Raw genomic sequence first — 17,363 nt, 5'->3', positions numbered from 1 at the left:
AGGAAGGTCTAGGAGTTAAAGTAAGAACCCACAGACTGAGGTTTATAATTTTGGGTTGTTTCAACCCATGCTATGGGATAAAAAATTCCAGTCATTCTAAGGTGAATATTTTGTTGTCTTTATTAAACATGGAATTTAAAGAACCTCTTTATAATATCTGAGGATATAAAAAATAGTATTTGGGGGAGTAGGGGTGCTATATTCCCTCTCTGGCACTTTTAACAAATATTTACAGGTTGAATAATAATTTAACAGTACATATAAAAGTACAAATGAATTTTTAAAGATTCACTTGGAGTGGAGACAGTCTTAGCCTGATGTTAAAGCCAGAAACCATAAAGGAAAACACTCACGCCAGAATTTTCACAGAATAAATTAAACTGATTGTCCAAATTAAAAGGAAAAAACAAAGGCCCCACTAGGAAAATTGGGAGGAGAGCTCCTGCAAAAAGACAACAAAAATGAGCAAAAAACTTGCAGTGCTTTTATCATTATCACAGAAGAGAGTGGGCTTTTTGTTCAGGAAACACCTTGATGGACTTCATCGTCTAAGAAAAAAATCTCTTTGGGTTTAGCCTAATTGAAAAGTTTAGGTATGAGATTGAGATTGCCTTGAATTTCAATGACCAGAACTTTAGGGTTTGTGGAGAGGTTATAAGATCTGGGACTGTGAGAAGGGCAGAGACAGGGAGAAAGAAGGGCCCATGATGTGAGGAGAGGCTTGGGCAAGAGCAGAGCAGATGCGGGACAGCTAAGGGTCTCCCCCAGTTGACAAGGGCAAGAACCTTCGGAACAGTGAAGTCTGATACTTAGTTTTAGTTTATTGGCTATTCCATGAGGTAAGCCCCTATTCTCTCCAGGTTTTCTAAACTCAAAACAGACTTATGTTAACACTGTGTTTGGAACTGTAAAAGAGAGGTCTCCAGAGTGGGGACACAGGTGCTCAACAGGACAGCAGCCACAGAGGTTGACCCAATGAACATAATCAACCCCACCATGTGCCGAATTCTCAGAAACTATGATTCATGAATGGTTGTGGGGAGAGAGATTGGCCAGCAGAAGGAGTTTTAGAAGTGTGGAGGTTAGCAATATCCTGGTGGCAAAGCCTGTGTAGAGCTAATTCTCAGAAAAATATAGCAATCTGTACAGGAAAAAAGCTGCTCAACATCACTGATTATCAAGGAAATACAAAATTAGAAATGAGGATTTTTTTTGCGAATTAGACTGGAGATGTTTAAAAATATAATAAACATGGACATACTGTTGTTTGTTAGAACAGCACTTCCTGAATGGTGGTTCAAAAATTGGCTATGAGTATACTGATACTTCAAACGTTTAAAAAAATTTTTTTAATGTTTATTTACTCTTGAAGGAGACAGATAGAATGTGAGTGGGGGAGGGGCAGAGAGAGAGGGAGACACAGAATCTGAAGCAGGCTCCAAGCTCTGAGATGTCAGCACAGAGCCCGACCTGGGGCTTGAACTCATGATCTGTTAAATCATGACCTGGGCGAAGTTGGTTGCCTAGTTGACTAAGCCACCCAGGCACCCCCTGATACTTCAACCTTAAAGGTAGCTGGAGCTGGTTGATTTGGCTGAGAACACATGCCTCTGCTTTACTTTAAGACAACTCAGTACGTTCATTTCCTCTATGTGTCATGATTTAACAAAGGACACAAAGTACCAGGTTAGTGTCTAGAGTAATACAATTATACCAGATTGGCTTGGCAATACAAATCAACAGTTTAAAGGCACATACAATTAGACTTGACACTTATATTTCTAGAAGCCCAGAGAAATTTACTGGAAAATGCACAAAAATATCTGTTTAAGATGCTTATGACAGCATTAACTGTAAAAATATTAAAAATACATACTGTATTAACCCATTTTCTATTGATAAATACTTATATTGGGACTGTACAGTGTGATAGTATACATGCTTTAAAAACTATGCAGTCAATCTATGTGTGCTATATACACAGTGAAAAAAAGCATTTAGCAAAAAAAATCAGTATAGAATTTATAGAATGAATTATTAAAAAGTAATATACAAGTATTGGGGATTCATCAAAGAAAGCTAGTGAAGATAAAGATTTTCATTTTTTTTACATTTATTTATTTTGAGAGAGAGAGAGTGGAGGAGGGACAGAGAAAGAGGGAAAGAGAGAGAACCCCAAGCACGTTTCCTGCTATCAGCTCAAAGACAGACGTGGGGCTTAAACCCAAGAACCATGAGATCATGACCTAAGCTGAAATCAAGAGTTGGGTGCTCAACTGACTGAGTCACCCAGGCACTCCAAGATTTGTATTTTAGAAAGAAAAATTATCTCAAATTATCACTAATCTTTTTAAAAAATCAATAAATATCCAAAGGTATTGTAACAGAGTAAACTGTTACATGGTCAAGGTCTGTTGTATACTCTAGGCAGACAGTAGATGCAGCCTTTCCTGTTGGTGCCTAGTCTAGCTTCTTCTGTCTGAGTGTGTCATAGGTACCATTCACAAACTAAATAGAAGGTAGTAATGTCACCCTCTTAAGAGATCACATACTTCTGCCAAGGATGTGGAGTGCAGTATTGCTTTGGAAATAGGAATGCTAGGGAGAAATGTGCCTTACTATTTCCAACTTAATTAGAGAAATCTTCAGAATTAGTTTTCAGAATTGCTAAGCCAGCATCTTCCAAGACTTCTATTCATCTCCTAGTATTTTTCTCCTTTCATAGGATTAAAGAACTAATTTAGTAAGATTGTTGAACAGATTTTTATCAGGCTTACCTCGTGGATATGCCAACATTTGAGTGTATGTATTGCACATATATAACTAACAGGTTTGCCTCCTCTCTTCTCCTGCCAAAAACCAAGACACTGACAACAAAGACATAAAATGTGATGAAAACAAAGACATAAGTTATTTGGAGTCTGCAAAGGCAGCCAGTTTTCGTGGCAGAGCTAAATGTGCCCCATCACATTCTAAGCCATTAATGAAACACTCCCTATGCAAATCTATTGAGCATCTTTTACGTACAAAGCATTTTGAGAGCTTCAGGGAAGACATGAGTAAATACCACAAATGTGTGGAGAGAGGCTTATAGACTGCAGGGGAGAACAGATACAACAAACACGTCAAAAAGTTACCAGTACATTTAGTCATGCAAAATGAGAGTTCTTTGTTTTCTGTAAGTATCATCACCTCCTACGTGAAACCCATCCTAACAAGTTTCAAAGGCTGGGTGTGTCTGCTGAGGAGGAAATAGGGACACAAACCATTTGAGTTATGGCAGACTCTGATTTCCTTCCATTTCTTTCAGGTTGAAAAATCTCATTTGGGTAAATCTTCAGGCAGTTCAAGCTTGGATTCCTGCCAGGGCTGACCCTCCCCTCCACTTTTTACTCCTAAGGTGGCATCTGGTTGCAAAAAGGAGCTGATCTCGAGGCATTGGGGTTGGCCTATTTCCATGTTGTCTTCCTCTTCTCTCTGAGACTCAGTTTCTTTCAGTGCTGATTTTGGTGGTGATGCAGCCTGTTCCACTGATTTTGAGAGGACCGCAGTTCCTGCCAGTGCCCTTGAATCAGGGCCATCACTAACCTACACAGGGCATTTTTCAGAATCAGAGAAAAATTCCTTCTGCTGCTAGACACAGAGGGCATACCAGAGGGCATGACTCTGCAGGCAGAAAACATGGACCAGACCGTAGCCGCGCACGCCTTCAGTGAGCTCCTTGGCACAGGGCCAATCTGTATTATCGGTCATGGAGGTCCTGCCATCAGCATTGCCTCTTACAAAGCTGCCCTCTTCTGTTCTCTCTGTAGCTCAAAGCCGGGTGTTTGCTGACCCACCGAATCTTCCTAGACCTCTCCATTTTGGAAGGGAATGGAGCGCTTCTGGATCCCTTTCATATCAGAGGCCATGTAGAGCCAGTATTGTGATCTCCAATTTTAGGCTCATCCATCCAGACTAGATCCTAGGACAGAGACTGCTCCCAATGGACACTAACAACTGTCACTGGTTGCCTTGTTGCCAGAGTGAAAGTTTAAGGCCTAATCAAGTAAACTCCAATTTTATTATAGGCCTGTACGACCAGCACCTTTACATTACTTCTATCTGCGGTCTAGTAAAAGTGCTCTTAAATTAAAGCACTTAATTCCACCAAAGTAAAGAACAAGTAAAATTTTGAAAATAACTCATGCTCAGTAGATACTGATTTGGGTATATACCTTGTACCAACCTAGTTCTGAGTAGACAAATGGGATAGGGTAGCTCATCACATCTCCACATCTTCTTGATTTATGTCCTATTATATAACTTATTATATTATTTGGGAATAATAAGTAGTTTACTGCACTATGATTTTTGTTAAGTGATTAAAATATCACAAGTTATCCAGTCTCTTATTAACACCTCACCTTGTTAAGATATACAAGATATGAGTTTTTATTTTTTAAAAATGTATGTTTGTTTATTTATGAGAGAGAGAGAACATGTGCACCAGCGGGGTGGGGGGGGGGGTGCAGAGAGAGAGAGGGAGAGAATTCCAAACAAGCTCTGAGCTGTCAGCACAGAGCCCGACACATGGCTTGAACTCATGAAACTTAAGATCATGACCTGAGCTGAAATGGAGTTGACGCTTAAGTGACTGAACCACCCAGGCACCCCATGAGTTTTTATTTTTTATTTGTTTTTAATTTTTAAATGTTTATATTTGAGAGAGAGAGAGAGAGAGAGACCAGTGTGCAAGTTGGGGAGGGGAAGAGAGAGATGGAGACACAGAATGTGAAGCAGGCTCCAGGCTCCAAGCTGTCAGCTCAGAGCCCAATGCGGGGCTCAAACTCATAAACCGGGAGATCATGACCTGAGTCGAAGTCAGACACTTAACCAACTTAGACACCCAGGCGCCCCTTTATTTTTTATTTTTAAATGTATGTATGTTTGTTTGTTTGTTTATTTTGAGAGAGTGAGAAAGAGGGTGTGTGCGGGAGGGGGAGAGGGAGAGAGAGAATTCCAAGCAGACTCCACACTGCCAGCACAGAGTCCAACGCAGGGCTTGATCTCATGAACCATGTGAGATCAGGACATGAGCTGAAATCAAGAGGCAGACGTTTAACTAACTGAGCCACACAGGTGCCCTAATTCTTTTATTTTTTAATGTAATTTGTACTCATGGTTTTTGGGCAGTCATGCCAATGTAACCATCTTGATCTTAGGGTGTCCGCAACATTTGAGCACGATGCTGTGAGAGGCCTCTTCACAGAGTGAGACTGGGCTTTAAGGAAATCTGCATGCCCCCTAGAAGTATATGCAAAATATAGTGTGTTCCCTGGGAAAGGGTCTGCAGCATTCATGATGTTTCTGAAAGTTGCTCTGACAAAACTCGATCAACACAAAACAAGCATATAAACAAAAAACTACCACTGAAACACAATTAGAATTAGTCCCAAAGTTGATTTCATCATACGGCTGTGTGGGAAATATGGTAAATAAGGTCTAATTCAAGATAAGTAGATAGGTAGGTATGTAGGTAGATAGACACACAGATGATAGATATAGACATAGATATAGATATGGATATAGAGGGGCGCCTGGGTGGCTCAGTTGGTTAAGCGTCTGACTTCGGCTCAGGTCATGATCTCACCGTCAGTGAGTTCGAACCCCATGTCAGGCTCTCTGCTGACAGCTCAGAGCCTGGAGCCTGCTTCAGATTCTGTCTCTCCCTCTTTCTCTGACCCTCCCCCGTTCAGGCTCTGTCTCTCTTTGTCTCAAAAATAAATAAACATTAAAAAGATTTTTTTAAAGATATGGATATAGATATGGATAGATGGTTAGACATAAATATGGATAGATGGATGGATGGATATAGATAGATGGTCGGCTGGGTGGATAGATAGATGATAGATAGATCGATTGATCGATCGATATCTGTGCAGATATAGATATAATATTGATTATCTTTTCTTGAGCTTATGGGAAGAAAAGCCAGAAAGAAAGAAAGTCAGATCACTCCTGTAGACCTGCCATACAAATTTAATGTCTGTTAGAAACCCCCAGGGCCTACAGTGGAGCAATGTATAAGTACAAAAATATATACTGAAGAACACTATTCATATCCTATTGCAGTCACATATATACCACCTTTTTTTTTTCTGTCTTGAAGAGGGAAACACATACTGCCATTTAAGTTGCATTTAATTTGCATAGACAAATGAGAATTTTAAGATGTTTCCATGAGGAGCTGAAAATAGAGTTTAGGCTCCTTTCTCCACTTAGAGCTAGAGTCAAAATGCAAAACAAATAAATTCCCCTTTTCAAAAGTATTTTGTCCTGGGGGCTGAAAAAATCTTTGCAGGAATATTTTTCAAAAACATTATAATTCAGATTATTTTTGATTAAGGAAGCTCCAAACCCTTTGGAACAGCAGAACAATGCACCACAATTACTTCAAAATGGCTCTTTATCTATTTAATCAAGAAGATTTTTCTTATTTAAACCAGATTGTTTTCTTGCTCCTGTCATCAGTCCCCACTTTTCACACCAGCAGCTGCCAGGGACTTGACAGAGCCACCACCCCAGTGTCTGCGTCATCCTTCCTCTTGCCCCACTGTTACCAGAAAGCCTCCTGTTTACACTAACTCACCTAATCTATTGTGATAGGTTCTCTGTTGGCTTTCTTCCCTCTATGCCATCTTTTTGGAATCATTTCTTTCGACTGTAATCTCATTAATATTCATAAATCCCCAAAGGAATCATGTTCCTACCTTTCCCTTCAAAATATCTAATGGTTCATTCCTGAGAGAATATCATTCATCCCTGCCTTGACATTCAATGCTTCATCACACATTCCCTGCTATGACTCAGATTGCAACTAGCCCTTTCAACTTTGCATCTTTTCTATAGGTCTGTGATACCCTAGTGATTATACATCTTTCTCCATCTAAACCCTAAGTTGAAAAAATTTCTTTGATATGCCTTTTGTCTACCTCAACAAAAAGCAATCTCTTAAACCCAAAAGGAAACCTTCCATAAAGAATTACTGCATCTTTGTCTAGTACAAAGAGGTCATTTTTTAGCCTTGAGTTTGAACTTTCTTAAGTCCATAGTGAGATAACAGTCTTTAAAACCGGACTGTGTGGGAGTGCCTGGGTGGCTCTGTCCATTGATTGTCTGACTCTTGATTTTGGTTCAGGTCATGATCTCACAATTGGTGAGATTGAGCCCCGCATCAGACTCTGCACTGACAGCATGGAGCCTACTTGGGATTCTCTCCCTCCATCTCTCTCTCTCTCTCTCTCTCTGTATCCCTCCCCTGATCATGTGCTCTCTTTATCTCAAAATAAATAAATAAACATTAAAAAAACAGACTGTGGATAGAGAGCAGAGTTTTTCTAAATTCTAACAACTCCTTAGGCATATCAAGAACCAAATATGAAGCACAAGTGACAAAAGAAAATAGATAAGCTGAACTTCATAGAAATTAAAAACTTGTGCTTTAAGCCCAGTGATTAATTTTATGACTATTATTCTAAATTCACTTTCTGTTATATTGTTTAAATCCTTTTTGATCAGTTTGTTAGCTGTTGTTATTTCCTGGAGATTCTTTTGAGGGGAATTCTTCCATTTCGTCATTTTGGATAGTCCCTGGAGTGGTGCGGGACTGTGGGGCACTTCCCCTGTGCTGTCTTGAATAACTTGCATTGGTGGGTGGGGCCGCAGTCAGACCTGATGTCTGTCCCCAGCCCACCGCTGGAGCCACAGTCAGACTGGTGTGTGCCCTCTCTTCCCCTCTCCTAGGGGCGGGAGTCACTGTGGGGTGGCCTGGCCCATCTGGGCTACTTGCACAGTGCCAGGCTTGTGGTGCTGGGGATCTGGCGTATTAGCTGGGGTGGATCCGCAAGGTGTACAGGGGTGGGAGGGGCAGGCTCAGCTCGCTTGTCCTTCAGTGATCTGCTTCGGGAGGAGTCCCTCTTCCGTGGGCCTCTCGTCTGTGCTACAGAATCCATTCTGCTAGTCTTCTGGCGGTTTTCGCTAAAAACTTGTGCTTCAAAGGACACCAAGGAGAAAGTAAAAAAAAAAAAAAAAAAAACCTCACAGAATGGAAGAAAAGATTTGCAAATCATGTATCTGACAAAGAACTTACATCTGTAATATACAAAGAATTCTTACAACTCAGCAATAAAAAATGATCAAAGTCTTTGGGTAAGACTTCTCCAAAGAAGGTACACAAATGGCCAATAAGCACATGAAGAGATGCTCAATGTCATTATCCAGAAAGGAATTGCAAATCAAAACTGCAATGAGATACCACTTCCTACCCAGTAGGATAGCTATAAGCAGAAAGACATATAAGAATTCTTGACAAAAGTGTGGAAAACTAGAAATCTCTATACTGCTGGTTGACATGAAAACAGAGCAGCTTCCTTGGAAAATGGTCTGACAGTTCTTGAAAAGGTTAAACAGACTTATATAACCTAATAATTCCTCTAGTAGGTATATACTCAAGACAACTAAAAATCTATGTCTACAATAAAATCTATACACAAATGGTCATAGCAGCATTACTCATTATAGTCAAAAGATGGGAAGAACTCATATCTACATTAACTGAAGAGCAAGTAAACAAAATGTGGTATATTTCTACAATGGAATATTACCCAGCAATGAAAAGGAACAAAGTACTGACACCTGCTACAACATGGATAAACCATGAAAATATTATAGTAAGTGAAACAAGCCCATCACAAAATGAGCTACATAATGTATAATCTCATTTATATGAAATATCCAAAGTAAGCAAATCCATAAAAATAGAAAATAGACTCAGGGTTGCTAGAGGCTGAGGGAATGAGGGAAATGGGGAGTGACTGCTAGTGGGTATGTGATTTGTTTTGGGGGTGATGAAAGTGTCCTGAGATTAGACAGTGGTAATAGTTGGACAACCCTATGAATATAATTACTGTATACTTTAAAATATAATTATTGTATGCTTTAAAAGCCTTACTTTTATGGTAAATAAATTCTGTATCAATCAGATTTTTATTTAAAAAATGCTATTGGAAACAGAGTGCGATTTTTGTTTTTAGATCAGTCATGGAGGATTCGAACCATAGAGTTTTACTAGAGTAATAAGACAGAGCAAATGGAGGAAATGATGCTGAGCAACATTTCTACAATTTGGAAAGAAAATTCCGTTTTAAACAATAAGCTGGAAGCAGAGCAAGACATTTAAACTGAGGACAGGGGCAAGATGAAACCTGGGTCCCTCAGTAACCCCAAAGGACTACTTTCAGGCAAAATAGTAGAAATTCTGATAGAAAACCCAGATAACCTAAGAAAAAAATCTGAGACCCTTTGAGCTGATACTCTGCTTTGTCACCATATCCTACAAGGCATTTGTCTACTTCAAATATCTTGACCTTTTTTCCTTTAATAATTGACCTTAGAGATGAATGTACTTAGGGTTTTTTTCCCCAACTTTTGGGACTTCTGTTATGAACCTCACTCTGACTTTAGAATTTCCTCTATTTTCTAAGCTCTATCTGAGTCCTTGAGCTCTTGCACAGCTTTGGCCCCGCCACCACCCAGACCCTGACAAAGACATGAGGCACAGAGAACACAGTAAGAATATGAAAAGGAAAGCTAAAGTACCCAAAGGGCCTCTCGCCTGGGATGCCGGCAGTTTATAAGCTACCATGTTTGCATATTAAGCCATTCTGTTATATCCTTTGATCCTCAGCAGGGGACTAATGGAGAGTCTTTGAAAGGACACTAGACAAAGACCATCAAGAAAGAAGATTTATGATCCTTGGGGGACAGTCAGCAGATTCAGATACTGTCTGTCTTTCTCTGCTCTCAAAGTACAGAGACAGAATAAACAGCCTCTTGAGTCTTTAGATGAGGAAACAAATGGAGTCACTGGTTCCAAGGTCAGGAAGGTTTCAATATTCACCATGAGTCCAGTGCCACCAAAATCATCAGAAAACCTGAAAAAAAAAAATGCGGATGATTGAGGCATTGACCCAGTAGACAAAATTATCATAATGGTAGAATGAGCATGTATTGATGTCTCCAGCTATCCCAAAGACTTTGATACGAATTATATGTGTATGTATATAGATAGATGAGATAGATAGATAGATAGATAGATAGATAGATAGATAGATGATAGATTATATAAAATCTATTTGACAAAGAGAAAAGGTCGTAACAATCCATAACCCAAATGCACCAAAGGTGAGGGCAGCTGTAGCGGTGGCAATGATTCTGAGTGCTCCTAGTTGACTCAGGTAACAAAGGAAACATGTCAAGACCCTGAGACAATTGACACCATAAATAAATGGATAACTATATTCAGAGTACCTGAATCGGTGGGTGAACTACTGCATACTCCAAAGCACTGAGTGTGGGTGCTGGATCTGGAGGCTAAGCGGGACAATGCCTGCTGTTAACAGGATATCCAGGAGGCAAGATCTTCGGTCTTATTTGCTGATACTCTGCATAGTAGTCTTGTATTCCACTACTAAGTTACTTAGTTCTTTGAGTGGGTCCACCTCTCTTAGCCCACCATGTTTGTATATGCTGTGTCTTTTACCTAGAATGCTACCCAACCCCAAGTCATCTGATAAAGTATTACTCATTAGATAAATGAATATCTGTAAAGTGTTTATAACTATGCCTGGTATGTAAAAAAGTGCTCAAGGAATCTTTACTATTTTTCTATTATTATTATTATTTCTTAGCAGTTAAGTCTCATTTCAAGAATCACTTCAGAGAATCATTCCTTTACCTAAGTCCTCTGGAGCAAATTAGGACCTTCAAAACACTTATCATTTTCTTTTTGAGGGGAGGAATGGGCCCATATTAATCTGCCTCTTTATTTTAATTATGAAGAAATGGATTTTCAAGTTATTCCATATATTTAGCATATAACTCACATACTAGCACATTATAGGCATTAAATATTTTTACAAATTGAGTAAGCAAACAAACAAAAAAAGACTACATAAAGTAATCATTTTCTCCAGATAATATATAAGGTGTGGCCTGTCAACAGATCACTGAAGATTAATTATTGTGCCCCAGTAGCTGAAAATTGGCATCTATGGAACTGCATTACCTTTGACATGGGCAATATAGTTTATGTCTTCGAATTATGTGGCTCAGTGAACTGCCCTGAATAAGACAAATGCCATTAATTTTGCCAAATCTTCATTGTATGACACATTTCTGTGACCATAGCTTTTGAGAACTGTGATTGAAAACTTCATCCAAAAAGCCCTTTGTTTGTTAGGCAAGACATAGTTAGAAGATATGGTCCTAAAACCATTTTTTTTCTCCATAAGTGGCTACAAAGAATGTGATAGTTAATGTTATGTGTCAAGCTGGCTAAGCCACAGCACCCAGATATTTGGTCCAACATTACTTAGATGTTTCTGTGAAGTTATTTTTAGATGAAATTAACATTTAAATCATAACTTTAATAAAGTAGATTTCCCTCAGTAATGTAGGTGGGCCTCATCCAATTAGTTGAAGGCCTTAATAGAAAAAAAGACTGACCTCCCCCCTAGGAAGAGGAATTTTGTCAGCAGACTAAAACATTCAACTCTTTCCTAGGTCTCTAGCATATCCTTCAGGTCTTAGACTTGCCAGCTTCCACAGCTGTATGAGCAATTAAAAGAAATTGTGTATCTACCGTCTCTATCATCTGTCTATACACACATATACACCATATGGTTCTATTTTTCCAGAGAAACAACTAATATAGTGAAGATGGAATCAAAGGCCACAGCTGACTAACCAATCTGATGCTACAGGCTAATGCTTCAATTCCTACCTCCCAACAAATGAGTAGGGGACCCCCGGCCAAATTACTGAAGCAAATAAAGTTTGTCCTCAATCCCATCCATCTCTCCCTTTTATGTCCTCTCCTATACCATCATCTTTATTCTCCCATGCAAAGGGCCATGTATCCTTATGTGTCCATCATGGCACCATGCAGAAATTTAAAATGCCACGAGGCTGCCTCTTTTCTTTGGAAGCAGCTTAGAAGGAAATCAGTAAGTAAGCTCATTTCCTGGACATTGATGTGTGTTTAAGAACCCATTCTGGAACTATTTACTTCCTGTTTTACTAAGCATTGTGACAAAAAAACTTAACTGAAGGCATCACCCTTATGGGATTTCAGCCTTTGTGTAGAGTTAAGGGGGCATCTGGGGAACAGAATTGGCTTTGGAACCCCTCAAGTTATGCCAACAATGTGGCTGAACACAAAATCAGTTGTGTCAAGCCTAAGAATATGCAGCTACATCACAATAAAGTTGTTTAAAAAGAAACAGTGTGAATTAACATGAATTTTACTAATTGTTGGATACCCTTGGGTAACTTTACCTTTCTGCGGGAGCTGCTGTTGACACAGGCACTTCCTGTACAGTAATGTCTGTGGGAAACTAAAGTAGTACTTTCTCTTTTATGTGTGGTCCTTCACCTCTATTTCTTCCCAGCCATTCAGCTAAATAGATGCTTTGAACCATAGTGTGAGGTAAGAAATCTCTGGAGTATGCTTGTCAAGAGTCTTCTACAGCAGAGAGGAATTTTAGCATAATGTTAGCAAATCTCTATAATATTTGTCAACTCTGGTGGAAATTGCAGTGTAAGTTTGTGACATGATAAGGTGGCTCATGAATTGGGGCACCTGGGTGTCTCAGTTGGCTCAGCATCTGACTCGTGATTTCAGCTCATGTCATGATTTCAGGGTCATGGGATAGAACCCCATGTTGGGCTCCGCGCTGAGTGTGGAGTGTGCTTGGGATTCTCTATTTCTCTGCCCCTCTCCTACTTGTGTGAGCTCTCTCAAATAAATAAACATTTTTTAAAAGGCATAGTTAATCATGTATTTTCAATTTTTTAAAATAGGCATGTGTTCATGATGAGATCTGACATTTCTCTTCAGTGGTTATAGGGACAACAAGAACTAGGCTTTGTCACCTATTGAATTGTGCTGTTTCAACTGCTGCCATGAAGGTCTCCCAGCAATGTCCAGTTCTTGTTTCAATACTCATTAAACACAGGCTGCCTTTATCCATGCCCTGCATGCTGATATTCTATACTTCTATATGACTCCTGGCTAGAAACATCTATGCTCAAATAATCTGAACTCATTCAGCAATAATCATCCAAAAGCATTGGGTAGATAATATCTTTTGTATGATACGGTAATTAGCACTCTATAAAGTAAATTTGAGAAGTGTAATTTCTGCCTTATAGGAATTATAATCTAAAACATACTAATATGACTTTCAAGTGTGTGTATATCTGGTTAGATAGTAGATACATGCTTTTTGTTTGTTTGCAGCTTACTAGCATCATTCCATCTTCTTCCATAACTGTCTGTTTTCTGTGTAGGAGTCTATTTTTCCTTCACTCTTAATTTATGTGGCATGGATCTGACTTCACCAGCAGCTTTAGTGGTGGAATATGTGAGCCAGAGCTAAGAAAATCAACATATCAAGATGATAGAATGTGGTCACCAAAGCTGGCATCATCTTACAGCCCATGAAAAGGCCTGTCTGGAGCTAAAATCAACATAGAAAGCTGAGCTTGGAGATGATGCTCAATCCTGACAACTTTACTTGACTCCTTAGTAACTTTCATCTAATAGATTCAATATGGCAGAAGTGATGCAATTTGACTTTTTTGGTCAGGTTATAGAAAGGATATCTTTCACTTAGCTTGCCCTCTTTTGGATCACTAGGTCTGGGGAAAACCAGTACCATTCATGAGGACACTCAAATAGTCCTGCAGAGAAGCCCCAGTTAGGGTGGAACTGAGCCTTCATCGGCAGCACCTTGCCAGCCATTTGGGTGACTTACCTTGGGACCAGAATCTGTAGCTAAAACTTTTAGATGATTGCAACTCCTGCACACATCTTGACTACAGTTTGTGAGAGACCCTGAAGCAGAACCACTCAGATATGTCAAAATTCATGACCCAAAGAAACTGGGAGGATAGAAAAAGTTTACTTTTATTTTAAGTCATTGTGTTATAAGGAGTAATTTTTTGGTTTGGTTTTTGTTTTTTACATAGCAACAGGTAATTACCTTACAAGAGCCCTACTAGATAATAAAACTAAAACAAAATAAGCAAATTCATCATTTTTTGTGCCAGGTCAAATTTGCCATCTCTTTGTCTCTGTTCCCATTTCACTTTGTAGGATCAGTTGCCGCACCAAAGATGTGAAATATGAAAACTTTGCCAGATGTCCTACATCAAAACTCCAGATAAATTATTTAAATGGAAAAAAAAACCTTAAAAAAGAAGAAAATAATTTTGAAGGCTTTTCAAAAGTAGGCTTTTCTAAGTGTGTTGAGTAACCCATAATTCTACATAGGAAAAGATTGGCAGAGTTTTCTATGTAAAAATTTTAATGGCAAGCAAAATAAAATCCATACTGAAGGTAAAAAGACAATAGGAAAACGTATACAACCTTTGATAACAAAAGGATCAATATTGCCACTCTTGAAATATTTCAATTAAAATGAACTTACAGACAACTGATGAAAGAAAATGAGTCAAATAGCTAAAAAACATGAAAAAATACCAGTATCACTAATAATCAAGGGGAAGAAATTCTTTAATGTGATATCTTTTTTATGTTTCAAAAATTGATGGGGGTGCCTGGGTGGCTCAGTCAGTTAAGCATCTGACTCCCTCTTTTGACTCAGATAATGATCTCATGGTTCCTGAGTTAGAGCCAGCATCAGACTCTCTGCTGCCAGTGTGGAGCCCACTTCAGATCCTCTGTCTCCCTTTCTCTCTCTTCCCCTCCACTGATTGCACTCTCTCTCTCTCTCTCTCAAAAATAAATAAACATTAAAAATTTTGATAAAAAGTTGGCAGTTCTTACTATCAGCAAGGCTTTGAGGAACCAGATATTCCTATCCTACTAAGAATCCAATGAGTTGGTAAATTGCTTTTTTTTTCCTCAAGCTAGTTTGAATTGGGTTTCTGTCACTTGCAATAGAGTGAGTCCAAAACTCTCTAGGTAAGATTTATATTCTCCCTTTCTATAACTTTATAAAATAAGCTTGATTACCAAATAAAAATATAATATGTGTGTGGAATATATGTATATTTCAATCTAAATATTTAAAATCAGCCTCAAAGGAAGAATAGGGAAAGACACTAATTTCACTTATGCACAGTCCTCAGTTAATTAGGTCCAACCTCCTCTGCAATTGCTTGCTTTAGAGTAGTCTGAAAACTGTTTCATTTGGTGTGTGAACTGTTTCATTTTGGTTTCATAAAAGAGAACTCTGAACTTGCTTAAAGCAAGTCCAAAATAAGAAAAAAACAAATCTTATACATAAACATAAAGTCTGAGGACATTTTATTTTACCAAATAGATGCTTTTCTTTCAGAAAAAAATTCTCTTATATAATTCTTTTAGATAGCAATTTCCTCTAGCAGATTTATGACATGATTCAGCATCTAAGAAACTTTCCAGAAACATCTACATATGGCTGGCTGGGCCATGATCATATGATACAGGAATCCAACCCCATTATTGACTACTGAAATTAACTTGCAAGTACAGAAGCAGGACCCCAGGTGAAGTCAAACATGGTGGGGCAAACTTTTAGATACCACTGAGTAAAGTGAAATCTTTTTAGCAACACTTGGCACTCTTACTTCCTTTAGATGATTTATTTTATTCTTGAGTTGGTATAGTTTCTGTCTTGTGGAGAGCAATTTTTTTTCTATGTTTTGTGTGTCATTGCAATCAAAAAACTTTACAGAACAAGTGTTAAAGAAAGCAGACTGATTGTATTGCTTGGTTGATTGAGTTCTCTCTCTATAGAGTCATAAATGCAGACATCTCAAGGGCTAGGAAAATGTCAACTTATAGACTGCATGAAATTGTGGAGAATTTTGAATCTCTGCTGGGGTTGTATAAATCCTCTAATCACTATGCTAAGACATAAAGTTATCTGCTCTCCTGGACTATTAGCTGATTCTGTTTTTAATATTTCAATGAGATATTTTGGTCTGGGGACACAACTATGAATAATAGAAAAGTTCCAAAAAAGCATAAATAGCAAGCATATTCTAGCCCAAAGAGTTTATTTCCTTAGTGAGGCAAAAAGTAACACTACAATATGTTATTTCCATTGTTTAAAGAATAGGTGACCATGGTTCAAGTTATTGACCTATAGCCAAGTGGAGCATAGAGCTATAGTTTGCTCCCAAAGGTCTGAGGATGATGACAGATAAAGAATATAATCTCAGCTATGATATTTACCAATGATTTCCTCTTGGAGCCAATGGGGCCTAGAATATTATGAAGATAATAATGGATATTTATTTTTTTAAGTTTATTTATTTATTTTTGAGAGACAGTACACTAGCGAGGGAGAGACACAGACAGAGAGAAAGAATTCCAAGCAGACTTCACACTTCAGTGCAGAGCCTGATATGGGGCTCAATCCCACAAACTGTGAGACAATGACCTGAGCCAAAATCAAGAGTCAGATGCTCAACCAACTAAGCCACCCAGACACCCCGTAATGGATATTTAAATTAGAGAAGACAACTGAAATGACTTAAGAAATAAGGGAATATAGGGGCACCTGGGTGGCTCAGTCGGTTAAGTGTCCGACTTCAGCTCAGGTCATGATCTCACAGCTTGTGGGTTCAAGCCCCACATCAGGTTCTGTGCTGACAGCTCAGAGCCTGGAGCCTGCTTCAGATTCTATCTCCCTCTCTCTGCCCCCCCACCCCCGCTCATGCTCTGTCTCTTTCTCTCTCTCAAAAATAAACATTAAAAATTTTAAAAAAGAAATAGTGGAATATATTGATCATTGTTTCAAAAGGTAGAGCTTCATGAATGGCTGGGTGAATTTAGGAGCTCAAGCCATGGCAAAGAAAGTGGTCTCTCTGTCTCTGTAATGATTAATTTTATGTACCTGTTTGACTGGGTCACAGGCTGCCCACATATATGGGCAAATATTATTTCAGGCGTTTCTGGGAAGGTGTTTTTGAATGAGATTAACATTTGAATGAGTAGCTTGAGTAAAGCAGATTGCTCTCTCCTGTGTGGGTGGGACTTAGGCAATCAGTTGAAGGCCTGAATGGAACATAAAGGCTACTTGAGCTGTGATATCAGTCTTTTCTTGCCTTCTGACAGGAACTTAAAAATAGAATCTCTTGAGTCTAAAGCCTGCCAGCATTTGGATGGGAACTTATACCATCAGTTCTCCCAGTTTTCAGGTGTTCAGATTCATACTGGAAATATACCACCAGCTCTCTGACTGCACATCTTGGGTGCATCTTGGGTCTCCAGCTTGCTGACTGCACATGTTGGGACTTCTCAACCT

Source organism: Panthera onca, chromosome B3 (genome assembly GCF_046562875.1).
Source record: "Panthera onca isolate mPanOnc1 chromosome B3, mPanOnc1 haplotype 2, whole genome shotgun sequence".
Classification (NCBI taxonomy): domain Eukaryota; kingdom Metazoa; phylum Chordata; class Mammalia; order Carnivora; family Felidae; genus Panthera; species Panthera onca.
Note: the sequence above shows the minus strand (reverse complement) of the source record.